General features: G+C 45.6%; 2 non-coding genes and 27 pseudogenes across 2 annotated transcripts; all 29 read left to right on the forward strand.

Annotated features, from left to right (window-relative positions):
- Window positions 1-81: 81 nt before the first annotated feature.
- On the forward strand, window positions 82-200 carry LOC148252414 (5S ribosomal RNA; annotated as a pseudogene).
- Window positions 201-762: 562 nt separating this feature from the next.
- LOC148252415 (5S ribosomal RNA) lies at window positions 763-881 on the forward strand (annotated as a pseudogene).
- A 235-nt stretch (window positions 882-1,116) lies between these two features.
- On the forward strand, window positions 1,117-1,235 carry LOC148252416 (5S ribosomal RNA; annotated as a pseudogene).
- Window positions 1,236-1,442: 207 nt separating this feature from the next.
- Window positions 1,443-1,561, forward strand: LOC148252417 (5S ribosomal RNA; annotated as a pseudogene).
- Window positions 1,562-1,767: 206 nt separating this feature from the next.
- Window positions 1,768-1,886, forward strand: LOC148252418 (5S ribosomal RNA; annotated as a pseudogene).
- A 530-nt stretch (window positions 1,887-2,416) lies between these two features.
- On the forward strand, window positions 2,417-2,535 carry LOC148252419 (5S ribosomal RNA; annotated as a pseudogene).
- A 207-nt stretch (window positions 2,536-2,742) lies between these two features.
- LOC148252420 (5S ribosomal RNA) lies at window positions 2,743-2,861 on the forward strand (annotated as a pseudogene).
- A 205-nt stretch (window positions 2,862-3,066) lies between these two features.
- LOC148252421 (5S ribosomal RNA) lies at window positions 3,067-3,185 on the forward strand (annotated as a pseudogene).
- Window positions 3,186-3,391: 206 nt separating this feature from the next.
- On the forward strand, window positions 3,392-3,510 carry LOC148252422 (5S ribosomal RNA; annotated as a pseudogene).
- An 885-nt stretch (window positions 3,511-4,395) lies between these two features.
- LOC148252423 (5S ribosomal RNA) lies at window positions 4,396-4,513 on the forward strand (annotated as a pseudogene).
- Window positions 4,514-5,043: 530 nt separating this feature from the next.
- Window positions 5,044-5,162, forward strand: LOC148252424 (5S ribosomal RNA; annotated as a pseudogene).
- A 531-nt stretch (window positions 5,163-5,693) lies between these two features.
- Window positions 5,694-5,812, forward strand: LOC148252425 (5S ribosomal RNA). The gene has a single exon (XR_015814602.1). It is a non-coding gene; the product is annotated as a 5S ribosomal RNA (ribosomal RNA).
- Window positions 5,813-6,373: 561 nt separating this feature from the next.
- Window positions 6,374-6,492, forward strand: LOC148252426 (5S ribosomal RNA; annotated as a pseudogene).
- An 882-nt stretch (window positions 6,493-7,374) lies between these two features.
- On the forward strand, window positions 7,375-7,493 carry LOC148252427 (5S ribosomal RNA; annotated as a pseudogene).
- An 886-nt stretch (window positions 7,494-8,379) lies between these two features.
- LOC148252428 (5S ribosomal RNA) lies at window positions 8,380-8,498 on the forward strand (annotated as a pseudogene).
- Window positions 8,499-8,705: 207 nt separating this feature from the next.
- LOC148252429 (5S ribosomal RNA) lies at window positions 8,706-8,824 on the forward strand. The gene has a single exon (XR_015814831.1). It is a non-coding gene; the product is annotated as a 5S ribosomal RNA (ribosomal RNA).
- A 205-nt stretch (window positions 8,825-9,029) lies between these two features.
- Window positions 9,030-9,143, forward strand: LOC148252430 (5S ribosomal RNA; annotated as a pseudogene).
- Window positions 9,144-9,704: 561 nt separating this feature from the next.
- On the forward strand, window positions 9,705-9,823 carry LOC148252431 (5S ribosomal RNA; annotated as a pseudogene).
- A 560-nt stretch (window positions 9,824-10,383) lies between these two features.
- Window positions 10,384-10,502, forward strand: LOC148252432 (5S ribosomal RNA; annotated as a pseudogene).
- A 530-nt stretch (window positions 10,503-11,032) lies between these two features.
- On the forward strand, window positions 11,033-11,151 carry LOC148252433 (5S ribosomal RNA; annotated as a pseudogene).
- A 206-nt stretch (window positions 11,152-11,357) lies between these two features.
- LOC148252434 (5S ribosomal RNA) lies at window positions 11,358-11,474 on the forward strand (annotated as a pseudogene).
- Window positions 11,475-12,993: 1,519 nt separating this feature from the next.
- LOC148252435 (5S ribosomal RNA) lies at window positions 12,994-13,112 on the forward strand (annotated as a pseudogene).
- Window positions 13,113-13,673: 561 nt separating this feature from the next.
- Window positions 13,674-13,792, forward strand: LOC148252436 (5S ribosomal RNA; annotated as a pseudogene).
- A 561-nt stretch (window positions 13,793-14,353) lies between these two features.
- Window positions 14,354-14,472, forward strand: LOC148252437 (5S ribosomal RNA; annotated as a pseudogene).
- Window positions 14,473-15,049: 577 nt separating this feature from the next.
- LOC148252438 (5S ribosomal RNA) lies at window positions 15,050-15,168 on the forward strand (annotated as a pseudogene).
- A 206-nt stretch (window positions 15,169-15,374) lies between these two features.
- LOC148252439 (5S ribosomal RNA) lies at window positions 15,375-15,493 on the forward strand (annotated as a pseudogene).
- A 205-nt stretch (window positions 15,494-15,698) lies between these two features.
- Window positions 15,699-15,817, forward strand: LOC148252440 (5S ribosomal RNA; annotated as a pseudogene).
- Window positions 15,818-16,375: 558 nt separating this feature from the next.
- Window positions 16,376-16,494, forward strand: LOC148252441 (5S ribosomal RNA; annotated as a pseudogene).
- Window positions 16,495-17,055: 561 nt separating this feature from the next.
- LOC148252442 (5S ribosomal RNA) lies at window positions 17,056-17,174 on the forward strand (annotated as a pseudogene).
- Window positions 17,175-17,548: the final 374 nt, after the last annotated feature.

Here is a 17,548-nt window from a genome sequence, read left to right on the forward strand (position 1 = left end):
GCACCGTGGCATTTTACTTGATATTTGAATGTGAACGGGAGGTGCAGTGCGCACGCACAAGGAAACAAATGACGGTTAATCAGGTGCGATCATACCAGCACTAATGCACTGGATCCCTTCAGAAGTCAGCAGTCAAGTGTGCTTGGGCGAGAGTAGTACTCGGATGGGTGACCTCTTGGGAAGTCCTCGTGTTGCACCCATATTTTTTTGGATGGGTCATTCGACGTTACGCGCGAATGGAATTATGAACCGCTGGTTCATTCGCAATGGTGAGTCACGGTGCTGGGGCATTTTTCTTGATATTAGAACGAGAAAGAGAGATGCAGAGTGAATGCATACTGAAATAAATGATGGGAGGGGGGATGGAAGGAGAAAGAGTGTATGTATTTGCAGCGCAGAATGAAACATGAGCGATCATACCAGCACTAATGCAACGTATTCTATCAGAACTCCGTAAGTTAAGGGTGCTTGGGTGAGAGTAGTACTAGGATGGGTGACCTCCTGCGAAGTCCTTATATTTCACCCATTTTCTTGGGAAGTCCTCGTGTTGCACCCATGTTTTTTGCAGATGATTCTTTCGACGTTACGCGCGACTTGAATTATGGTCCGCAGGGTTATTCGCAAATGTGAGTCACGGCGCCGTGGCATTTTACTTGATATTTGAACGAGAAAGGGAGGTGTAGTGCGCACGTACAAGGAAACAAATGACGGGAGGGGGAAGAAAAAAGAAGGAGTGTATGTATTTGCAGCGCGAAATTAAACACGTGCGATCATACCAGCACAAATGCACCGGATTCCATCAGAACTCCGCAGTTAAGTTTGTTTGGGCGAGAGTAGTACTCGGATGGGTGACCTCCTGCGAAGTCCTTATATTTCACCCATTTTCTTGGGAAGTCCTCGTGTTGCACCCATTTTTTTGTAGAAGATTCTTTCGACATTACGCGCGACTTAAATTATGGTCCGCAGGTTTATTCACAAATGTGAGTCACGGCGCCGTTGCATTTTACTTGATATTTGGACGAGAATGGAAGGTGCAGTGCGCACGCACAAGGAAACAAATGACGGGAGGGGGAAGAAAGGAGAAGGAGTGTATGTATTTGCAGCGCGAAATTAAAAAGGTGCGATCATACTAGCACTATTGCACTGGATCCCATCAGAACTCCGCAGTTAAGTGTGCTTGGGCGAGAGTAGTACTCGGATGGCTGACCTCCTGGGAAGTTCTCGTGTTGCACCCATTTTATTTTCATATGGGTCGTTCGACGTTTCGGGCGACTAGAACTATGGTCCGCTGGTTTATACGCAAATGTTTGTCAAGAAGCAGGGCCGTTTTAATCGATATTAGAACGAGAAGGACAGGTGCAGTGTGAACGCACAAGGAAACAAATGATGGGAGGGGGGAGGGAAGGAAAAGGAGTGTATGTATTTTCAGCACAAAATGATACAGGTGCGATCATACTAGCACAAATGCACCGGATCCCATCAGAACTCTGCAGTTAAGTGTGCTTTGGCGAAAGTAGTACAAAGATGGGTTACCTCCTGTGAAGTTCTCGTGTTGCACCCTTTTTTTTTTCAGATGGGTAGTTCGACGTTACGCGCGACTGGAACTATGGTCTGCTGGTTTATACACAAATGTGAACGAAGATGCAGGGGCATTTTAATTGATATTAGAACGAGAAGGAGAGGTGAAGTGTGAACGCACCAAGAAACAAATGACGGGACGGGAAAGAAAGTAGAAGGAGTGTGTGTATTTGCAGCGCAAAATGAAACAAGTGCGATCACACCAGCACTAATGCACTGGATCCCATCAGAACTCCGCAGTTAAGTGTGTTTGGGCTAGAGTAGTACTCAGATGGGTGACCTCCTGGGAAGTCCTCGTGTCACACCAATTTTTTTTCAGACGGGTCGTTCGACGTTACGTGCGACTGGAACTATGGTCCGCTGGTTTATACGCAAATGTGAGTCAAGAAGCAGGGGCATTTTAATCGATATTAGAACGAGAAGGAGAGGTGTGGTGTGAACACACAAGGAAACAAATGATCGGAGGTTGAGGGAAGGAGAAGGAGTGTATGTATTTTCAGCACGAAATGAAACAGGTGAGATCATACTAGCACTAATGCACTGGATCCCATCAGAAATGCGCCACTAAGTGTGCTTTGGCGAGAGTAGTGCTCGTATTGGTGACCTCCTGGGAAGTCCTCGTGTCGCATCAATTTTTTTTCAGACGGGTCGTTCGACGTTACGTGCGATTCGAACTATGCTCCGCTGGTTTATATGCAAATGTGAGTCAAGAAGCAGGGGCATTTTAATCGATATTAGAACGAGAAAGAGAGGTGCAGTGTGAACGCACAAGGAAACAAATGATTGGAGGGGGGAGGGAAGGAGAAGGAGTGTATGTATTTTCAGCTCCAAATGAAACAGGTGCGATCATACCAACACAAATGCACCGGATCCCATAAGAACTCTGTAGTTAAGTGTGCTTTGGCGAAAGTAGTACAAGGATGGGTTGCCTTATGGGAAGTTCTCGTGTTGCACCCATTTTTTTTTTCAGATGGGTCGTTCGACGTTACGCGCGATTGGAATTATGGTCTGCTGGTTTATACGCAAATGTGAGTCAAGACGCAGGGGCATTTTAATTGATATTAGAATGAGAAGGAGAGGTGAAGTGTGAATGCACCAGGAAACAAATGACGGGAGGGGGAAGAAAGGAGAAGAAGTGTATGTATTTGCAGTGCAAAGTGAAATAGGTGTGATCACACGATCACTAATGCACCGGATCCCATTAGAACTCCGCAGTTAAGTGTGATTTTGCGAGAGTAGCACTCGGATGGGTGACTTTTTGGGAAGTTCTCGTGTTGCACCCATTTTTTAGCAGATGATTCTTTTAATGTTGCGCGCGACATGAATTATGGTCCGCAGGTTTATTCACAAATTTGAGTTACGGCGCCGTGGCATTTTACTTGATATTTGAACGAGAACGAGAGGTGCAGTGCGCACGCACAAGGAAACAAATGACGGAAGGGGGAAGAAAGGAGAAGGAGTGTATTTATTTACAACGCAAAATTAAACAGGTGCAATCATACCAGCATTAATGCATCGGATCCCATCAGAACTCCGCAGTTAAGTGTGCTTGGGTGAGAGTTGTACTCGGATGGGTGGCCTCCTGGAAATTCTTCGTGTTGTACCAATTTTTTTCCAGACGGGTCGATCGACGTTACGCACGACTGGAACTATGGTCCGCTGATTTATACGCAAATGTGAGTCAAGAAGCAGGGGCATTTTAATCGATATTAGAATGAAAAGGAGAGGTGTAGTGTGAACGCACAAGGAAACAAATGATGGGAGGTGGGAGGGTAGGAGAAGGAGTGTATGTATCTTCAGCACCAAATGAAACAGGTGCGATCATACCAGCACAAATGCACCGGATCCCATCAGAACTCCGCAGTTAAGTGTGCTTTGGCGAAAGTACTACAAGGATTGGTTACCTCCTGTGAAGTTCTCGAGTTGCACCCATTTTTTTATTCAAATGGGTCATTCGACGTTACGCGCGACTTAAACTATGGTCCGCTGGTTTATACGCAAATGTGAGTCAAGAGGCAGGGGCAGTTTAATTGATATTAGAAGGAGAAGGAGATGTGAAGTGTGAACGCACCAGGAAACAAATGACCAGAGGGGGAAGAAAGGAGAAGGAGTGTATGTATTTCCAGCGAAATGAAACAGGTGCGATCTTATCAGCAATAATGCACCGGATCCCATCAGAACTCCGCAATTAAATTTGCTTTGGCGAGAGTAGTACTCAGATGGTTGACCTCCTAGGATGTCCTCGTGTTACACCCATTTTTTTTCGGATGGGTCGTTCAACGTTACTTGCGAATGGAATTATGAACCGCTGGTTCATTCACAAACGTGAATCATGGTGCCGGGGCATTTTACTTGATATTAGAATGAGAGAGAGAGATGCAGAGTGGACGCACAAGGAAACAAATGACGAGAGGGGAGATGGAAGGAGAAAGATTGTATGTATTTGCAGCCCAGAATGAAACATGAGCGATCATACCAGCACTAATGCAACGTATTCTATCTGAACTACGCAAGTTAAGGGTGCTTGGGCGAGAGAAGTACTCGGATGGGTGACCTCCTGCGAAGTCCTTATATTTCACCCATTTTCTTGGGAAGTCCTCGTGTTGCACCCATTTTTTTGCAAATGATTCTTTCGACGTTACGCGCGACTTGAATTATGGTCTGCAAATTTATTCGCAAATGTGAGTCACGGCGCCGTGGCATTTTACTTGATATTTGAACAAGAATGGGAGGTGCAGTGCGCACGCACAAGGAAACAAATGACAGGAGGGGGAAGAAAGGAGAAGGAGTTTATGTATTTGCAGCGCGAAATGAAACAGGTGCGATCATACCAGCAATAATGCACCGAATCCCATCAGAACTCCGCAATTAAGTGTGCTTTGGCGAGAGTAGTACTCGGATGGGTGACCTCCTGGATATCCTCGTGTTGCACACATTTTTTTTTCGATGGGTCGTTGGACGTTACGCGCGAATGGAATTATGGTCCGCTCGTTTATACGCAAGGGTGAGTCAAGAAGCAGGGGCATTTTAATCGATATTAGAACGAGAAGGAGAGGTGCAGTGTGAACACACAAGGAAACAAATGATGGGAGGGGGGAGGGAAGGATAAGGAGTGTATGTATTTTCAGCACGAAATGAAATAGGCAAGATCGTACCAGCACAAATGCACCGGATCCCATCAGAACTCCGCAGTTAAGTGTGCTTTGGAGAAAGTAGTACAATGATGGGTTACCTACTGAGAAGTCCTCGTGTTGCACTAATTTTTTTGCAGATGATTCTTTCGACGTTACGCGCGACTTGATTTATAGTCCGCAGGTTTATTCGCAAATGTGAATCACGGCGCCGTGGCATTTTGCTTGATATTAGAACGAGAACGGGAGGTGCAGTGCGCACGCACAAGGAAATAAATGACGGGAGGGGGAAGAAAGGAGAAGGAGTGTACGTATTTGCAGCGCAAAATTAAGCAGGTGCGATCATAGCAGCACTAATGTACCGGATCCCATCAAAACTCCGCAGTTAAATGTGCTTGGGCGAGAGTAGTACTCGGATGGGTGATCTTCTGGGAAGTCCTCGTGTCGCACTAATTTTTTTCGGACGGATCGTTCGACGTTACGTGCGACTGGAGTTATGGTCCGTTTGTTTATACGCAAATGTGAGTCAAAGTGCAGGGGCATTTTAGTCGATATTAGAACGAGAAGGAGTGGTGCAGTGTGAACCCACAAGGAAACAAATGATGGGAGGGGGAGGGAAGGAGAAAGAGTGTATGTATTTTCAGCACAAAATTAAACAGGTGCGATCGTACCAGCACATATGCACCGGATTCCATCAAAACTCCGCAGTTAAGTGTACTTTCGTGAAAGTAGTACAAGGATGGGTTATCTCCATGGAAGTTCTCGTGTTGCACCCAATTTTTTTTTTTAGATGGGCTGTTCGACGTTACGCGTGAGTGGAACTATGATCCGATGGTCTATATGCAAATGTGAGTCAAGACACTGGGGCATTTTAATTGATATTAGAATGAGAAGGAGAGGCGAAGTGTGAATGCACCAGGAAACAAATGACGGGAGGGGAAAGAAAGGAGAAGGAGTGTATGTATTTGCAGTGTGAAATGAAATAGGTGCGATCATACCAGCACTAATGCACCGGATCCCATCAGAACTCCGCAGTTAAGTGTGCTTGGGCGAGAGTAGTACTAGGATGGGTGACCTCTTGGGAAGTTCTCGTGTCCCACCCATTTTTTTTCGGATGGGTCGTTCGACGTTACTCGCAAAAAGAATTATGAACCGATGGTTGATTCGCAAAGGTGAGTCACATTGCCGGGGCATTTTACTTGGTATTAGAACGAGAATGAGAGATGCAGAGTGCACGCAAAAAAAAACAAATGACGGGATGGGGGATGGAAGGAGAAAGAGTTGATGCATTTACAGCGCAGAATGAAACATGAGCGATCATACCAGCACTAATGCAACGAATTCTTTCAGAACTCCGCAAGTTAAGGGCACTTGGGCGGGAGTAGTACTAGGATGGGTGACCTCTTGCGAAGTCCTTATCTTTCACAGATTTTCTTGGGAAATCCTCGTGTTGCACCCATTTTTGTGCAGATGATTCTTTTGACGTTAGGCACGACTTGAATTAAAGTCCGCAGGTTTATTCGCAAATGTGAGTCACGGCGCCGTGGCATTTTACTTCATATTTGAACGAGAACGGGAGGTGCAGTGCACACGCACAAGGAAACAAATGATGGAAGGGGGAAGAAAAAAGAATGAATGTATGTATTTCCAGCGCGAAATTAAACAGGTGCGATTATACCAGCACTAATGCACCGTATCCCATCAGAACTCCACAGTTAAGTTTGCTTGGGCGAGAGTAGTACTCGGATGCGTGACCTCCTGGGAAGCTCTCATGTCGCACCAAATTTGTTTTCAGACGGGTCATTTGACGTTACGCGCGACTAAAACTATGGTCCACTGGTTTATACACAAATGTGAGTCAAGACGCATGGGCATTTTAATTGATATTAAAAGGAGAGGTGAAGTGTGAACGCACTAGGAAACCAATGACGGGTGGGGGAAGAAAGGAGAATGAGTGTTTGAATTTCTAGCGCAAAATAAAATAGGTGCGATCGTACTAGCACAAATACACCAGATCCCATTAGAACTTCGCAGTTAAGTGTTCTTGGGAGGAGAGAGTTATACTCAGATGGGTGACCTACTGGGAAGTCCACGTGTTGCACCCAATTTTTTTTAGATGGGTCGTTCGACGTTAGGCGTGAATGGAATTATGAACCACTGGTTTATTCGCAAAAGTGAATCACAGTGCGGGGGTATTTTACTTGATATTAGAAGAGAAGGAGAGATGCAGAGTGCACGCACAAGGAAACAAATGACGGGAGGGGGGATGAAACGAGAAAGAGTATATGTATTTACAACGCATAATGGAACATTAGCGATCATACCAGCACTACTGCAACGGATTCTATAAGAACTCCGCAAGTTAAGGGTTCTTAGGCGAGAGTTGTACTAGGATGGGTGACCTCCTGCGAAGTCCTTATATTTCACCCATTTTCTTGGGAAGTCCTCGTATTGCACCCATTTTTTTGCAGATGATTCTTTCGATGTTACGCGCGATTTGAATTATGGTCTGCAGGTTTATTCGCAAATGTGAGTCACGGCGCCGTGACATTTTACTTGATATTAGAACGAGAACGGGAGGTGCAGTGCGCACGCATAATGAAACAAATGACGGGAAGGGGAAGAAAGGAGAAGGAGTTTATGTATTTGTAGCGCGAAATGAAACATGTGCAATCATACCAGCACTAATGCACCGGATCCCATCAGAACTCCGCAGTTAAGTGTGCTTTGGCGAGAGTAGTACTCGGATGGGTGACCTCCTAGGAAGTCCTCGTGTTGCACCCACTTTTTTTTAGATTGGTTGTTTGACGTTTCACGCGAATGAAATTATGAACCGCTGGTTCATTCGCAAAGGTGAGTCACGGTGCCAGGGCATTTTATTTGATATTAGAACGAGAATGAGTGATGCAGAGTGCACACACATGGAAGCATATGACGGGAGGGGGGATGGAAGGAGAAAGAGTGTATGTATTTACAGCGCAGAACGAAACATGAGCGATCATACCAGAACTAATGCAACGGATTCTATCAGAACTCCGCAAGTTTAGGGTGCTTGGGCGAGAGTAGTACTAGGATGGGTGACATCCTGCGAAGTCCTTATAGTTCACCCATTTTCTTGGGAAGTCCTCGTGTTGCACCCATTTTTTTGCAGATGATTCTTTCGATGTTACGCGCGAATTGAATTATGGTCCGCAGGTTTATTCGCAAATGTGAGTAACGGCGCCATGGCATTTAACTTGATATTAGATCGAGAACGGGAGGTGCAGTGTGCACGCACAAGGAAACAAATGACGAGAGGGGGAAGAAAGGAGAAAGAGTGTATGTATTTGCAGTGAGAGATTAAACAAGTGCAATTATACAAGCAATAATTCACTGGATACCATTAGAACTCCGCAGTTAAGTGTGCTTGGGCGAGAGTAGTACTCGGATGGGTGTCCTCCTGTGAAGTCCTCGTGTCGCACAAATTTTTTTTCAGATGGATCATTCGACGTTACGCGCGACTGGAGCTATGGTCTGCTGGTTTATACGTAAATGTGAGTCAAGAAGAAGGGACATTTTAATCGATATTAGAACGAGAAGGAGATGTGCAGTGTGAACGCACAATGAAACAAATGACGGGAGCGAGGAGTGAAGGAGAAGGAGTGTATGTATTTTTAGCACAAAATGAAACAGGTGCGATCATACCAGCACAAATGCACCGAATCCCATCAGAACTCCGTAGTTAAGTGTGCTTTGGCGAAAGTAGTACCAGGATGGGTTACCTCCTGGGAAGTTCTCATTTTGCACCCATTTTGTTTTTCAGATGGGTCGTTCGACGTTACACGTGACTGGAACTATGGTCCGTTGATTTATACGCAAATGTGAGTCAAGACGCATGGGCATTTTAATTGATATTAGAACGAGAACGGGAGGTGCAGTCCGCACGCACAAGGAAACAAATGACGGGAGGGGGAAGAAAAAAAAAGGAGTGTATGTATTTGCAGCGCGAAATTAAACAGGTGCGATCATACCAGCACTAATGCACCGGATCCCATCTGAACTCCGTAGTTAAGTGTGCATGGGCGAGAGTAGTACTCGGATGGGCGACCTCCTGGGAAGTCCTCGTGTCGCACAAATTTTTTTTCAGACGGGTCGTTCGCCGTTACACCCGACTAGAACTATGGTCCGCTGGTTTATACGCAAATATGAGTGATGAAGCAGGGGCATTTTAATTGATATTATAACGAGAAGGAGAGGTGAAGTGTGAACGCACCAGGAAACAAATGACGGGAGGGGGAAGAAAGGAGAAGTAGTGTATGTGTTTGCAGCGCGAAATGAAACAGGTGCGATCATACCAGAACTAATGCACCGGATCTGAACTCCGCAGGTAAGTGTACTTGGGCGAGAGTAGTACTCGGTTGGGTGACCTCTTGGGAAGTCCTCATCTTGCACCCTTTTTTTTTTGGATGGGTCGTTCGACGTTACGCGCGAATGGAATTATGAACCGCTGGTTCATTCGCAAAGGTGAGTCACGGTGCTGGGGCATTTTACTTGATATTAGAATGAGAATGAGAGATGCAGAGTACACGAACAAGGAAACAAATGACAGGAGGGGGGATTGAAGGAGAAAGAGTATATGTATTTGCAGCGCAGAATGAAACATGAGCGATCATACCAGCACAAATGCAACGGATTCTATCAGAACTCCGCAGTTAAGGGTGCTTGGGCGAAACTAGTACTAGGATGGGTGACCGCCTGCGAAGTCGTTATATTTCACCCATTTTCTTGAGAAGTCCTCGTATTGCACCCATTTTTTTGCAGAAGATTCTTTTGACGTTTCGCGTGACTTGAATTATGGTCTGCAGGTTATATTCTCAAATGTGAGTCACGGTGCCGTTGCATTTTACTTGATATTAGAACGAGAACGGGAGGTGCAGTGCGCATGCACAAGGAAACAAATGACGGGAGGGGGAAGAAAGGAGAATGAGTGTATGTATTTACAGCGTGAAAGTAAACTGGTGCGATCATACCTGCACTAATGCACCGGATCCCATCAGAACTCCGGAGTTAAGTATGCTTGGGCGAGAGTAGTACTCGGATGGGTGACCTCTTGCGAAGTCCTCGTGTTGCACCCTTTTTTTTTCGGATGGGTCGTTCGACGTTACGCGCGAATGGAATTACGAACCGTTGGTTCATTCGCAAAGGTGTGTCACGGTGCCGGTGCATTTTACTTGATATTAGAACGAGAATGAGAGATGCAGAGTGCACGCACAAGGAAACAAATGACGGGAGGTGGGATGGAAGGAGAAAGAGTGTATGTATTTGCAGCGTAGAATGAAACATGAGGGATCATACTGGCATTAATGCAACGGATTCTATCAGAACTCCGCATTTAAGGGTGCTTGGGCGAGAGTAGTACTAGGATGGGTGACCTCCTGCGAAGTCCTTATATTTCACCCATTTTCTTGGGAAATCCATGTGTTGCACCCATTTTTTTGCAGATGATTCTTTCGACGTTACGCACGACTTGAATTATGGTCTGCAGGTTTATTCGCAAATGTGAGTCACGGCGCCGTGGCATTTTACTTGATATTAGAAGGAGAACGGGAGATGCAGTACGGACGCACAAGGAAACAAATGACGAGAGGGGGAAGAGAGTAGATGGAGTGTATGTATTTGCAGCGCAAAATTAAACAGGTGCGATCATACCAGCACTTATGCACCGGATCCAATAAGGACTCCGCATTTAAGTGTGCTTGGGCGAAAGTAGTACTCGGATGGGTGACCTCCTGGGAAGTCCTCGTGTTGCACCCATTTTTTTCGGATGGGTCGTTCGACGTTACGCGCGAATAGAATTATGAACCGCTGGTTCATTCGAAAAGGTGAGTCACGGTGCCGGGGCTTTTTACTTCATATTAGAACGAGAAGGAGAGATGTAGAGTGCACGCATAAGGAAACAAATGACGGGCGGGGGGATGGAAGGAGAAATAGTGTATGTATCTGCAGCGCAGAATAAAACATGAGCGATCATACAGCACTAATGCAACGGATTCTATCAAAACTCCGCAAGTTAAGGGTGTTTGGGCGAGAGTAGTACTAGGATGGGTGACCTCCTGTGAAGTCCTCGTGACGCACCAATTTTTTTTCAGACAGGTCGTTCGACGTTACTCGCGACTGGAACTATGGTCCGCTGGTTTATACCCAAATGTGAATCAAGAAGCAGGGGCATTTTAATCGATATTAGAGAGAGAATGAGAGGTGCATTGTGAAGGCACAAGGAAACAAATGACGGGAGGGGGGAGGGAAGGAGAAGGAGTGTATGTATTTTCAGCACGAAATGAAACAGGTGTGATCATACCAGCCCAAATGCTCCGGATCCCATCAGAACTCCGTAGTTAAGTGTGCTTTGGCGAAAGTAGTACAAGGATGTGTTACCTCCTGGGAAGTTCTCGTGTCACACTAATTTTTTTTCAGACGAGTCGTTCGACGTTACGCGCGACTGGAACTATTGTCCGCTGGTTTATACGCAAATATGAGTCAAGAAGCAGGGGCACTTTAATCGATATTAGAACGAGACGGAGAGGTGCAGTGTGAACTCACAAGGAAACAAATGATGGGAGGGGGGAGAGAAGGAGAAGGAGTGTATGTATTTTCAGCACAAAATGAAACAGCTAGGATCATACCAGCACAAATGCACCGGATCCCATCAGAACTCCGCAGTTAAGTGTGCTTTGATGAAAGTAGTACAAGAATGGGTTACCTCCTGGGAAGTTCTCGTCTTACACCCATTTTTTTTTCAGATAGGTCGTTCGACGTTACGCGCCACTGGAACTATGGTCTGCTGGTTTATACGCAAATGTAGGTCAAGACGCAGGGGCATTTTAATTGATATAAGAACGAGAAGGAGAGGTGAAGGGTGAACGCACCAGGAAACAAATGACGGGAGGGGGAAGAAAGGAAAATGAGTGTATGTATTTGCAGCGCATAATGAAACATGAGCGATCGTACTAGCATTAATGCACCGGATCCCATCAGAACTCCACAATTAAGTGTGCTTGGGCGAGAGTAGTACTCAGATTGGTGACCTCTTGGGAATTCCTCGTTTTGCACCAATTTATTTTCGGATGAGTCGTTCGACGTTGCGCACGAATGGAATTATGAATTGCTGGTTCATTCGCAAAGGTGAGTCACGGTGCCAGGGTATTTTACTTGATATTAGAACGAGAAGGAGAGATGCAGAGTGCATGCACAAAAAACAAATGACGGGAGGGGGGATGGAAGGAGAAAGAGTGTATGTATTTACAGCACAAAATGAAACATGAGCGATCATACCAGAACTAATACAACGGATTCTATAAGAACTCCACAAGTTAAGGGTGCTTGGGCGAGAGTAGTACTAGGATGGGTGACCTCCTGCGAAGTCCTTATATTTCACTCATTTTATTGGGAAGTTCTCGTGTTGCACCCATTTTTTTGCAGAAGATTCTTTCGACTTTACGTGCGACTTGAATTATTGTCCGCAAGTTTATTCGCAAATGTGAGTCACAACGTTGTGACATTTTACTCTATATATGAACGAGAACGGGAGGTGCAGTGCGCACGCACAAGGAAACAAATGACGGGAGGGGGAAGAAAGGACAAGGAGTGTATGTATTTGCAGCGCAAAATTAAACAAGTGCAATCATACCAGCACTAAAGCACCGGACCCCATCAAAACTCTGCAGTTAAGTGTTCTTAGGCGAGAGTAGTACTCGGATGGGTCGTTCGACATTACGCGCGAATGGAATGATGAACCGCTGGTTCATTCACAAAGGTGAGTCACAGTGCCGGGGCATTTTACTTAATATTAAAACGAGAAGGAGAGATACAGAGTGCACGCACAAGGAAACAAATGACGGGAGGGCGGATGGAAGGAGAAAGAGTGTATGTATTTGCAGCGCAGAATGAAATATGAGCGATCATACCAGCACTAATGCAACGGATTTTATCAGAACTCCGCAAGTTAAGGGTACTTGGGCGAGAGTAGTACTAGGATGGGAGACCTCATGCGAATTCCCTATATTTCACCCATTTTCTTGGGAAGTCCTCGTGTTGCACCCATTTTTTTATAGATGATTCTTTCGACGTTACTCTTGACTTTAATTATGGTCCGCATGTTTATTCGCAAATGTGAGTCACGGTGCCGTGGTATTTTACTTGATATTAGAACGAGAATGGGAGGTGCAGTGCGCACGCACAAGGAAACAAATGATGGGAGAGGGAAGAAAGGAGAAGGAATGTATGTATTTACAGTGCGAAATTAAACAGGTGCGATCGTACCAGAACTTATGCACCGGATCCCATCAGGACTCCACAGTTAAGTGTGCTTTGGCGAGAGTAGTACTCAGATGGGTGACCTCCTGAGTTGTCCACGTGTTGCACCTATTTTTTTTCGGATGGATCGTTCGACGTTACACGGGAATGGAATTATGAACCGCTAGTTCATTCGCAAAGGTGAGTCATGGTGCCGGGGCATTTTACTGTATATTAGAACGAGAATGAGAGATGCAGAGTGCACGCACAAGGAACCAAATGACGGGTGAGAGGATGGAAGGAGAAAGAGTGTATGTATTTGCAGCGCAGAATGAAACATGAACGATCATACCAGCACTAATGCAACGGATTCTATCAGAACTCCGCAAGTTAAGGGTGCTTGGGCGAGAGTAGTACTAGGATGGGTGAACTGCATCGAAGTCCTTATATTTCACCCATTTTCTTGGGAAGTCCTCGTGTTGCACCCATTTTTTTGCAGATGATTCTTTTGATGTTACCCGCGACTTGAACTATTGTCCGAAGATTTATTCGCAAATGTGAGTCACGGCGCCGTGGCATTTTACCTGATATTAGAACGAGAATGGGAGGTGCAGTGCGCACGCAAAAGGAAACAAATGATGGGAGGGGGAAGAAAGGAGAATGAATGTATGTATTTGCAGCACCAAATTAAACAGGCGCGATCGTACTAGCATTTATGCACCGGATCCCATCAGGACTCCGCAGTTAAGTGTGTTTTGGCGAGAGTAGTACTCAGATGGGTGACCTCCTGAGATGTCCACGTGTTGCACCCATTTTTTTTCGGATGGGTCGTTCGACGTTACGCGCGAATGGAATTATGAACCGCTGGTTCATTCGCAAATGTGAGTCACGGTGCCGCCGCATTTTTCTTGATATTAGAACGAGAAGGAGAGATGCAGAGTGCACGCATGAGGAAACTAATGACGGGAGGGGGGATGGAAGGAGAAAGAGTGTATGTATTTGCAGCGCAGAATGAAACATGAGCGACCATACAAGCACTAATGCAACGGATTCTATCAGAACTCCACAAGTTAAGGGTGCTTCGGCGGGAGTAGTACTAGAATGGGTGACCTCCTGCGAAGTCCTTATATTTCACCCATTTTCTTGGAAAGTCCTCGTGTTGCACCCATTTTTTTACAGATGATTCTTTCGACGTTACGCGCGACTTGAATTATGGTCCGCAGGTTTATTCGCAAATGTGAGTCACGACGCCGTGGTATTTTACTTGGTATTTGAATGAGAACGGGAGGTGCAGTGCGCATGCACAAGGAAACAAATGACGGGAGGGGGAAGATAGGAGAAGAAGTGTATGTATTTGCAGCGCGAAATTAAACAGTTGCTATCATACCAGCACTAATGCATCGGATCCCATCAGAACTCCACAGTGAAGTGTGCTTGGGCGAGAGTAGCACTCGGATGGGTGACCTCCTGGAAAGTCCTCGTGTTGCACCCATTTTTTTTGAAATGGGTCGTTCGACGTTGCGCACGAATCAAATTATGAAACGCTGGTTCATTCGTAAAGGTGAGTCACGGTGCCGGCGCATTTTACTTTATATTAGAACGAGAAGGAGAGATGCAGAAAGCACGCGTAAGGAAACAAATAACGGGAGGAGGGATGGAAGAAGAAAGAGTGTATGTATTTCCAGTGTAGAATGAAACATGAGCGATCATACCAGAACTAATGCAACGGATTCTATCAAAACACCACTAATGCAACGGATTCTATTAGAACTCCGCAAGTTAAGGGTGCTTGGGCGAGAGTAGTACTAGGATGGGTGACCTCATATTTCACCAATTTTCTTGGGAAGTCCTCGTGTTGAAACTATTTTTTTGCAGATGATTCTTTCGATGTTACACGCGACTTGAATTATGGTCCGCAGGTTTATTTGCAAATGTGAGTCACGGCGCCATGGTGTTTTACGTGATATTTGAACGAGAACGGGAGGTGCAGTGCGCACGCACAAGGAAACAAATAACAGGAGGGGGAAGAAATGAGAAAGAGTATATGTATTTGCAGAGCGAAATTAAACAGGTGCGATCATAGCAGCACTAATGCACTGGATCCCATCAGAACTACGCAGTTAAGTGTACTTGGGCGAGACTAGTACTCGGATGGGTGACCTCTTGGGAAGTCCTCGTGTCGCAATAATTTTTTTTCAGACGGGTTATTCGATGTTACGCACGACTAGAACTCTGGTCCGCTGGTTTATACGCAAATGTAAGTCAAGAAGCAGGAGCATTTTAATCGATATTAAAACGAGAAGGAGAGGTGCAGTGTGAACGCACAAGGAAGCAAATTATGGGAGGGGGGAGGGAAGGAGAAGGAGTGTATATATTTTTAGCACGAAATGAAACTGGTGCGATCATACCAGCATAAATGCACCAGATCCATTCAGAACTCCGTAGTTAAGTGTGCTTTGGCGAAAGTAGTACAAAGACGGATTATCTCCTGGGAAGTTCTCGTGTTGCACCAATTTTTTTTTAGATGGGTCGTTCGACGTTACACGTGACTAGAACTCTGGTCCGCTGGTTTATACGCAAATGTGAGTCAAGACGCAAGGGCATTTTAATTGATATTAGAACGAGAAGGAGAGGTGAAGTGTGAACGCACCAGGAAACAAATGACGGGAGGGGGAAGAAAGGAGAAGGAGTGTATGTATTTGCAGCGCGAAATGACACAAGTGCGATCATACCAGCACTAATCAATCGAATCCCATCAGAACTCCGCAGTGAAGTGTGCTTGGGCGAGAGTAGCACTCGGATGGGTGACCTCCTGGGAAGTCCTCGTGTTGCACCTATTTTTTTCGGATAGGTCGTTCGACGTTACGCGCGAATGAAATTATGAACCGCTGGTATATTCGCAAATGTGAGTCACGGTGCCGGGGCATTTTACTTTATATGAGAACGAGAAGGAGAGATGCAGAGTGCACGCACAAGGAAACAAATGACGGGAGGGGGGATGGAAGGAGAAAGAGTGTATGTATTTGCAGCGTAGAATGAAACATGAGCGATCATACCAGAACTAATACAACGGATTCTATCAAAACTCCGCAATTAAGGGTGTTTAAGCGAGAGTAGTACTAGGATGGGTGACCTCCTGCGAAGTCCTTATATTTCACCCATTTTCTTGGGATGTCCTCGTGTTGCACCCATTTTTTTGCAGATGATTCATCGACGTTACGCGCGACTTGAATTATGGTCCGCATGTTTATTTGCAAATGTGAGTCACGGCGCCGTGGCATTTTACTTGATATTTGTACGAGAACGGGAGGTGCAGTGCGCACACACAAGGAAACAAATGACGTGAGGGGGAAGAAAGGAGAATGAGTGAATGTATTTGCAGCGTGAAATTAATCAGGTGCGATCATACCAGTACTTATGCACCGGATCCCATCAGATCTCCGCAGTTAAGTGTGCTTGGGCGAAAGTGGTACTCGAATGGGTGACCTCCTGGGAAGTCCTCATGTTGCACCCATTTTTTTTCGGATGGGTCGTTCGACGTTGCGCACGAATCTAATTATGAAACGCTGGTTCATTCGCAAAGGTGAGTCACAGTGCCGGCGCATTTTACTTTATATTAGAACGAGAAGGAGAGATGCAGAGTGCACGCGCAAGGAAACAAATGACGGGAGAGGGGATGAAAGGAGAAAACGTGTATGTATTTGCAGCGCAGAATAAAACATGAGCGATCATAACAGAACAAATGCAACGGATTCTATCAAAACTCCGCAAGTTATAGGTGCTTGGGCGAGAATAGTACTAGGATGGGTGACCTCCTGCGAAGTCCTTATATTTCACTCATTTTCTTGGGAAGTCCTTGTGTTTCACCCATTTTTTTGCAGATGATTCTTTCGACGTTACGCGCGACTTGAATTATGGTCAGCAGGTTTATTCGCAAATGTGAGTCTCGGCGCTGTGGCATTTTACTTGATATTTGAACGAGAACGGGAGGTGTAGTGCGCACGCACAAGGAAACAAATGACGGGAGGGGGAAGAAATGAGAATGAGTGAATGTATTTGCAGCATAAAATTAATCAAGTTTTATCATACCAGCACTGATGCACCGGATCCCATCAAAACTCCGTAGTTAAGTGTGCTTGGGCGAGAGTAGTACTCGGATGGGTGACCTCCTGGGAAGTCCTCGTGTTGCACCCATTTTTTTTTGGATGGGTCGTTCGATGTTACGCACTAATCGAATTATGAAACGCTGGTTCATTCGCAAAATTGAGTCACGGTGCCAGGGCATTTTACTTGATATTAGAATGAGAAGGAGAGATGCAGAGTGCGCGCACAAGGAAACAAATGACGAGAGGGGGATGGAAGAAGAAAGAGTGTATGTATTTGCAGCGCAGAATGAAACATGAGCGATCATACCACCACTAATGCAACGGATTCTATCAGAACTCCGCAAGTTAAGGGTGCTTGGGCAAGAGTAGTACTAGGATGGGTGACCTCCTGCGAAGTCCTTATATTTCACCCCTTTTCTTGGGACGTCCTCGTGTTGCAACCATTTTTTTGCAGATGATTCT

Source organism: Carica papaya, chromosome 8, assembly GCF_054855325.1.
Source record: "Carica papaya isolate Zhongbai chromosome 8, ASM5485532v1, whole genome shotgun sequence".
In the NCBI taxonomy this organism is placed as follows: Eukaryota; Viridiplantae; Streptophyta; class Magnoliopsida; order Brassicales; family Caricaceae; genus Carica; species Carica papaya.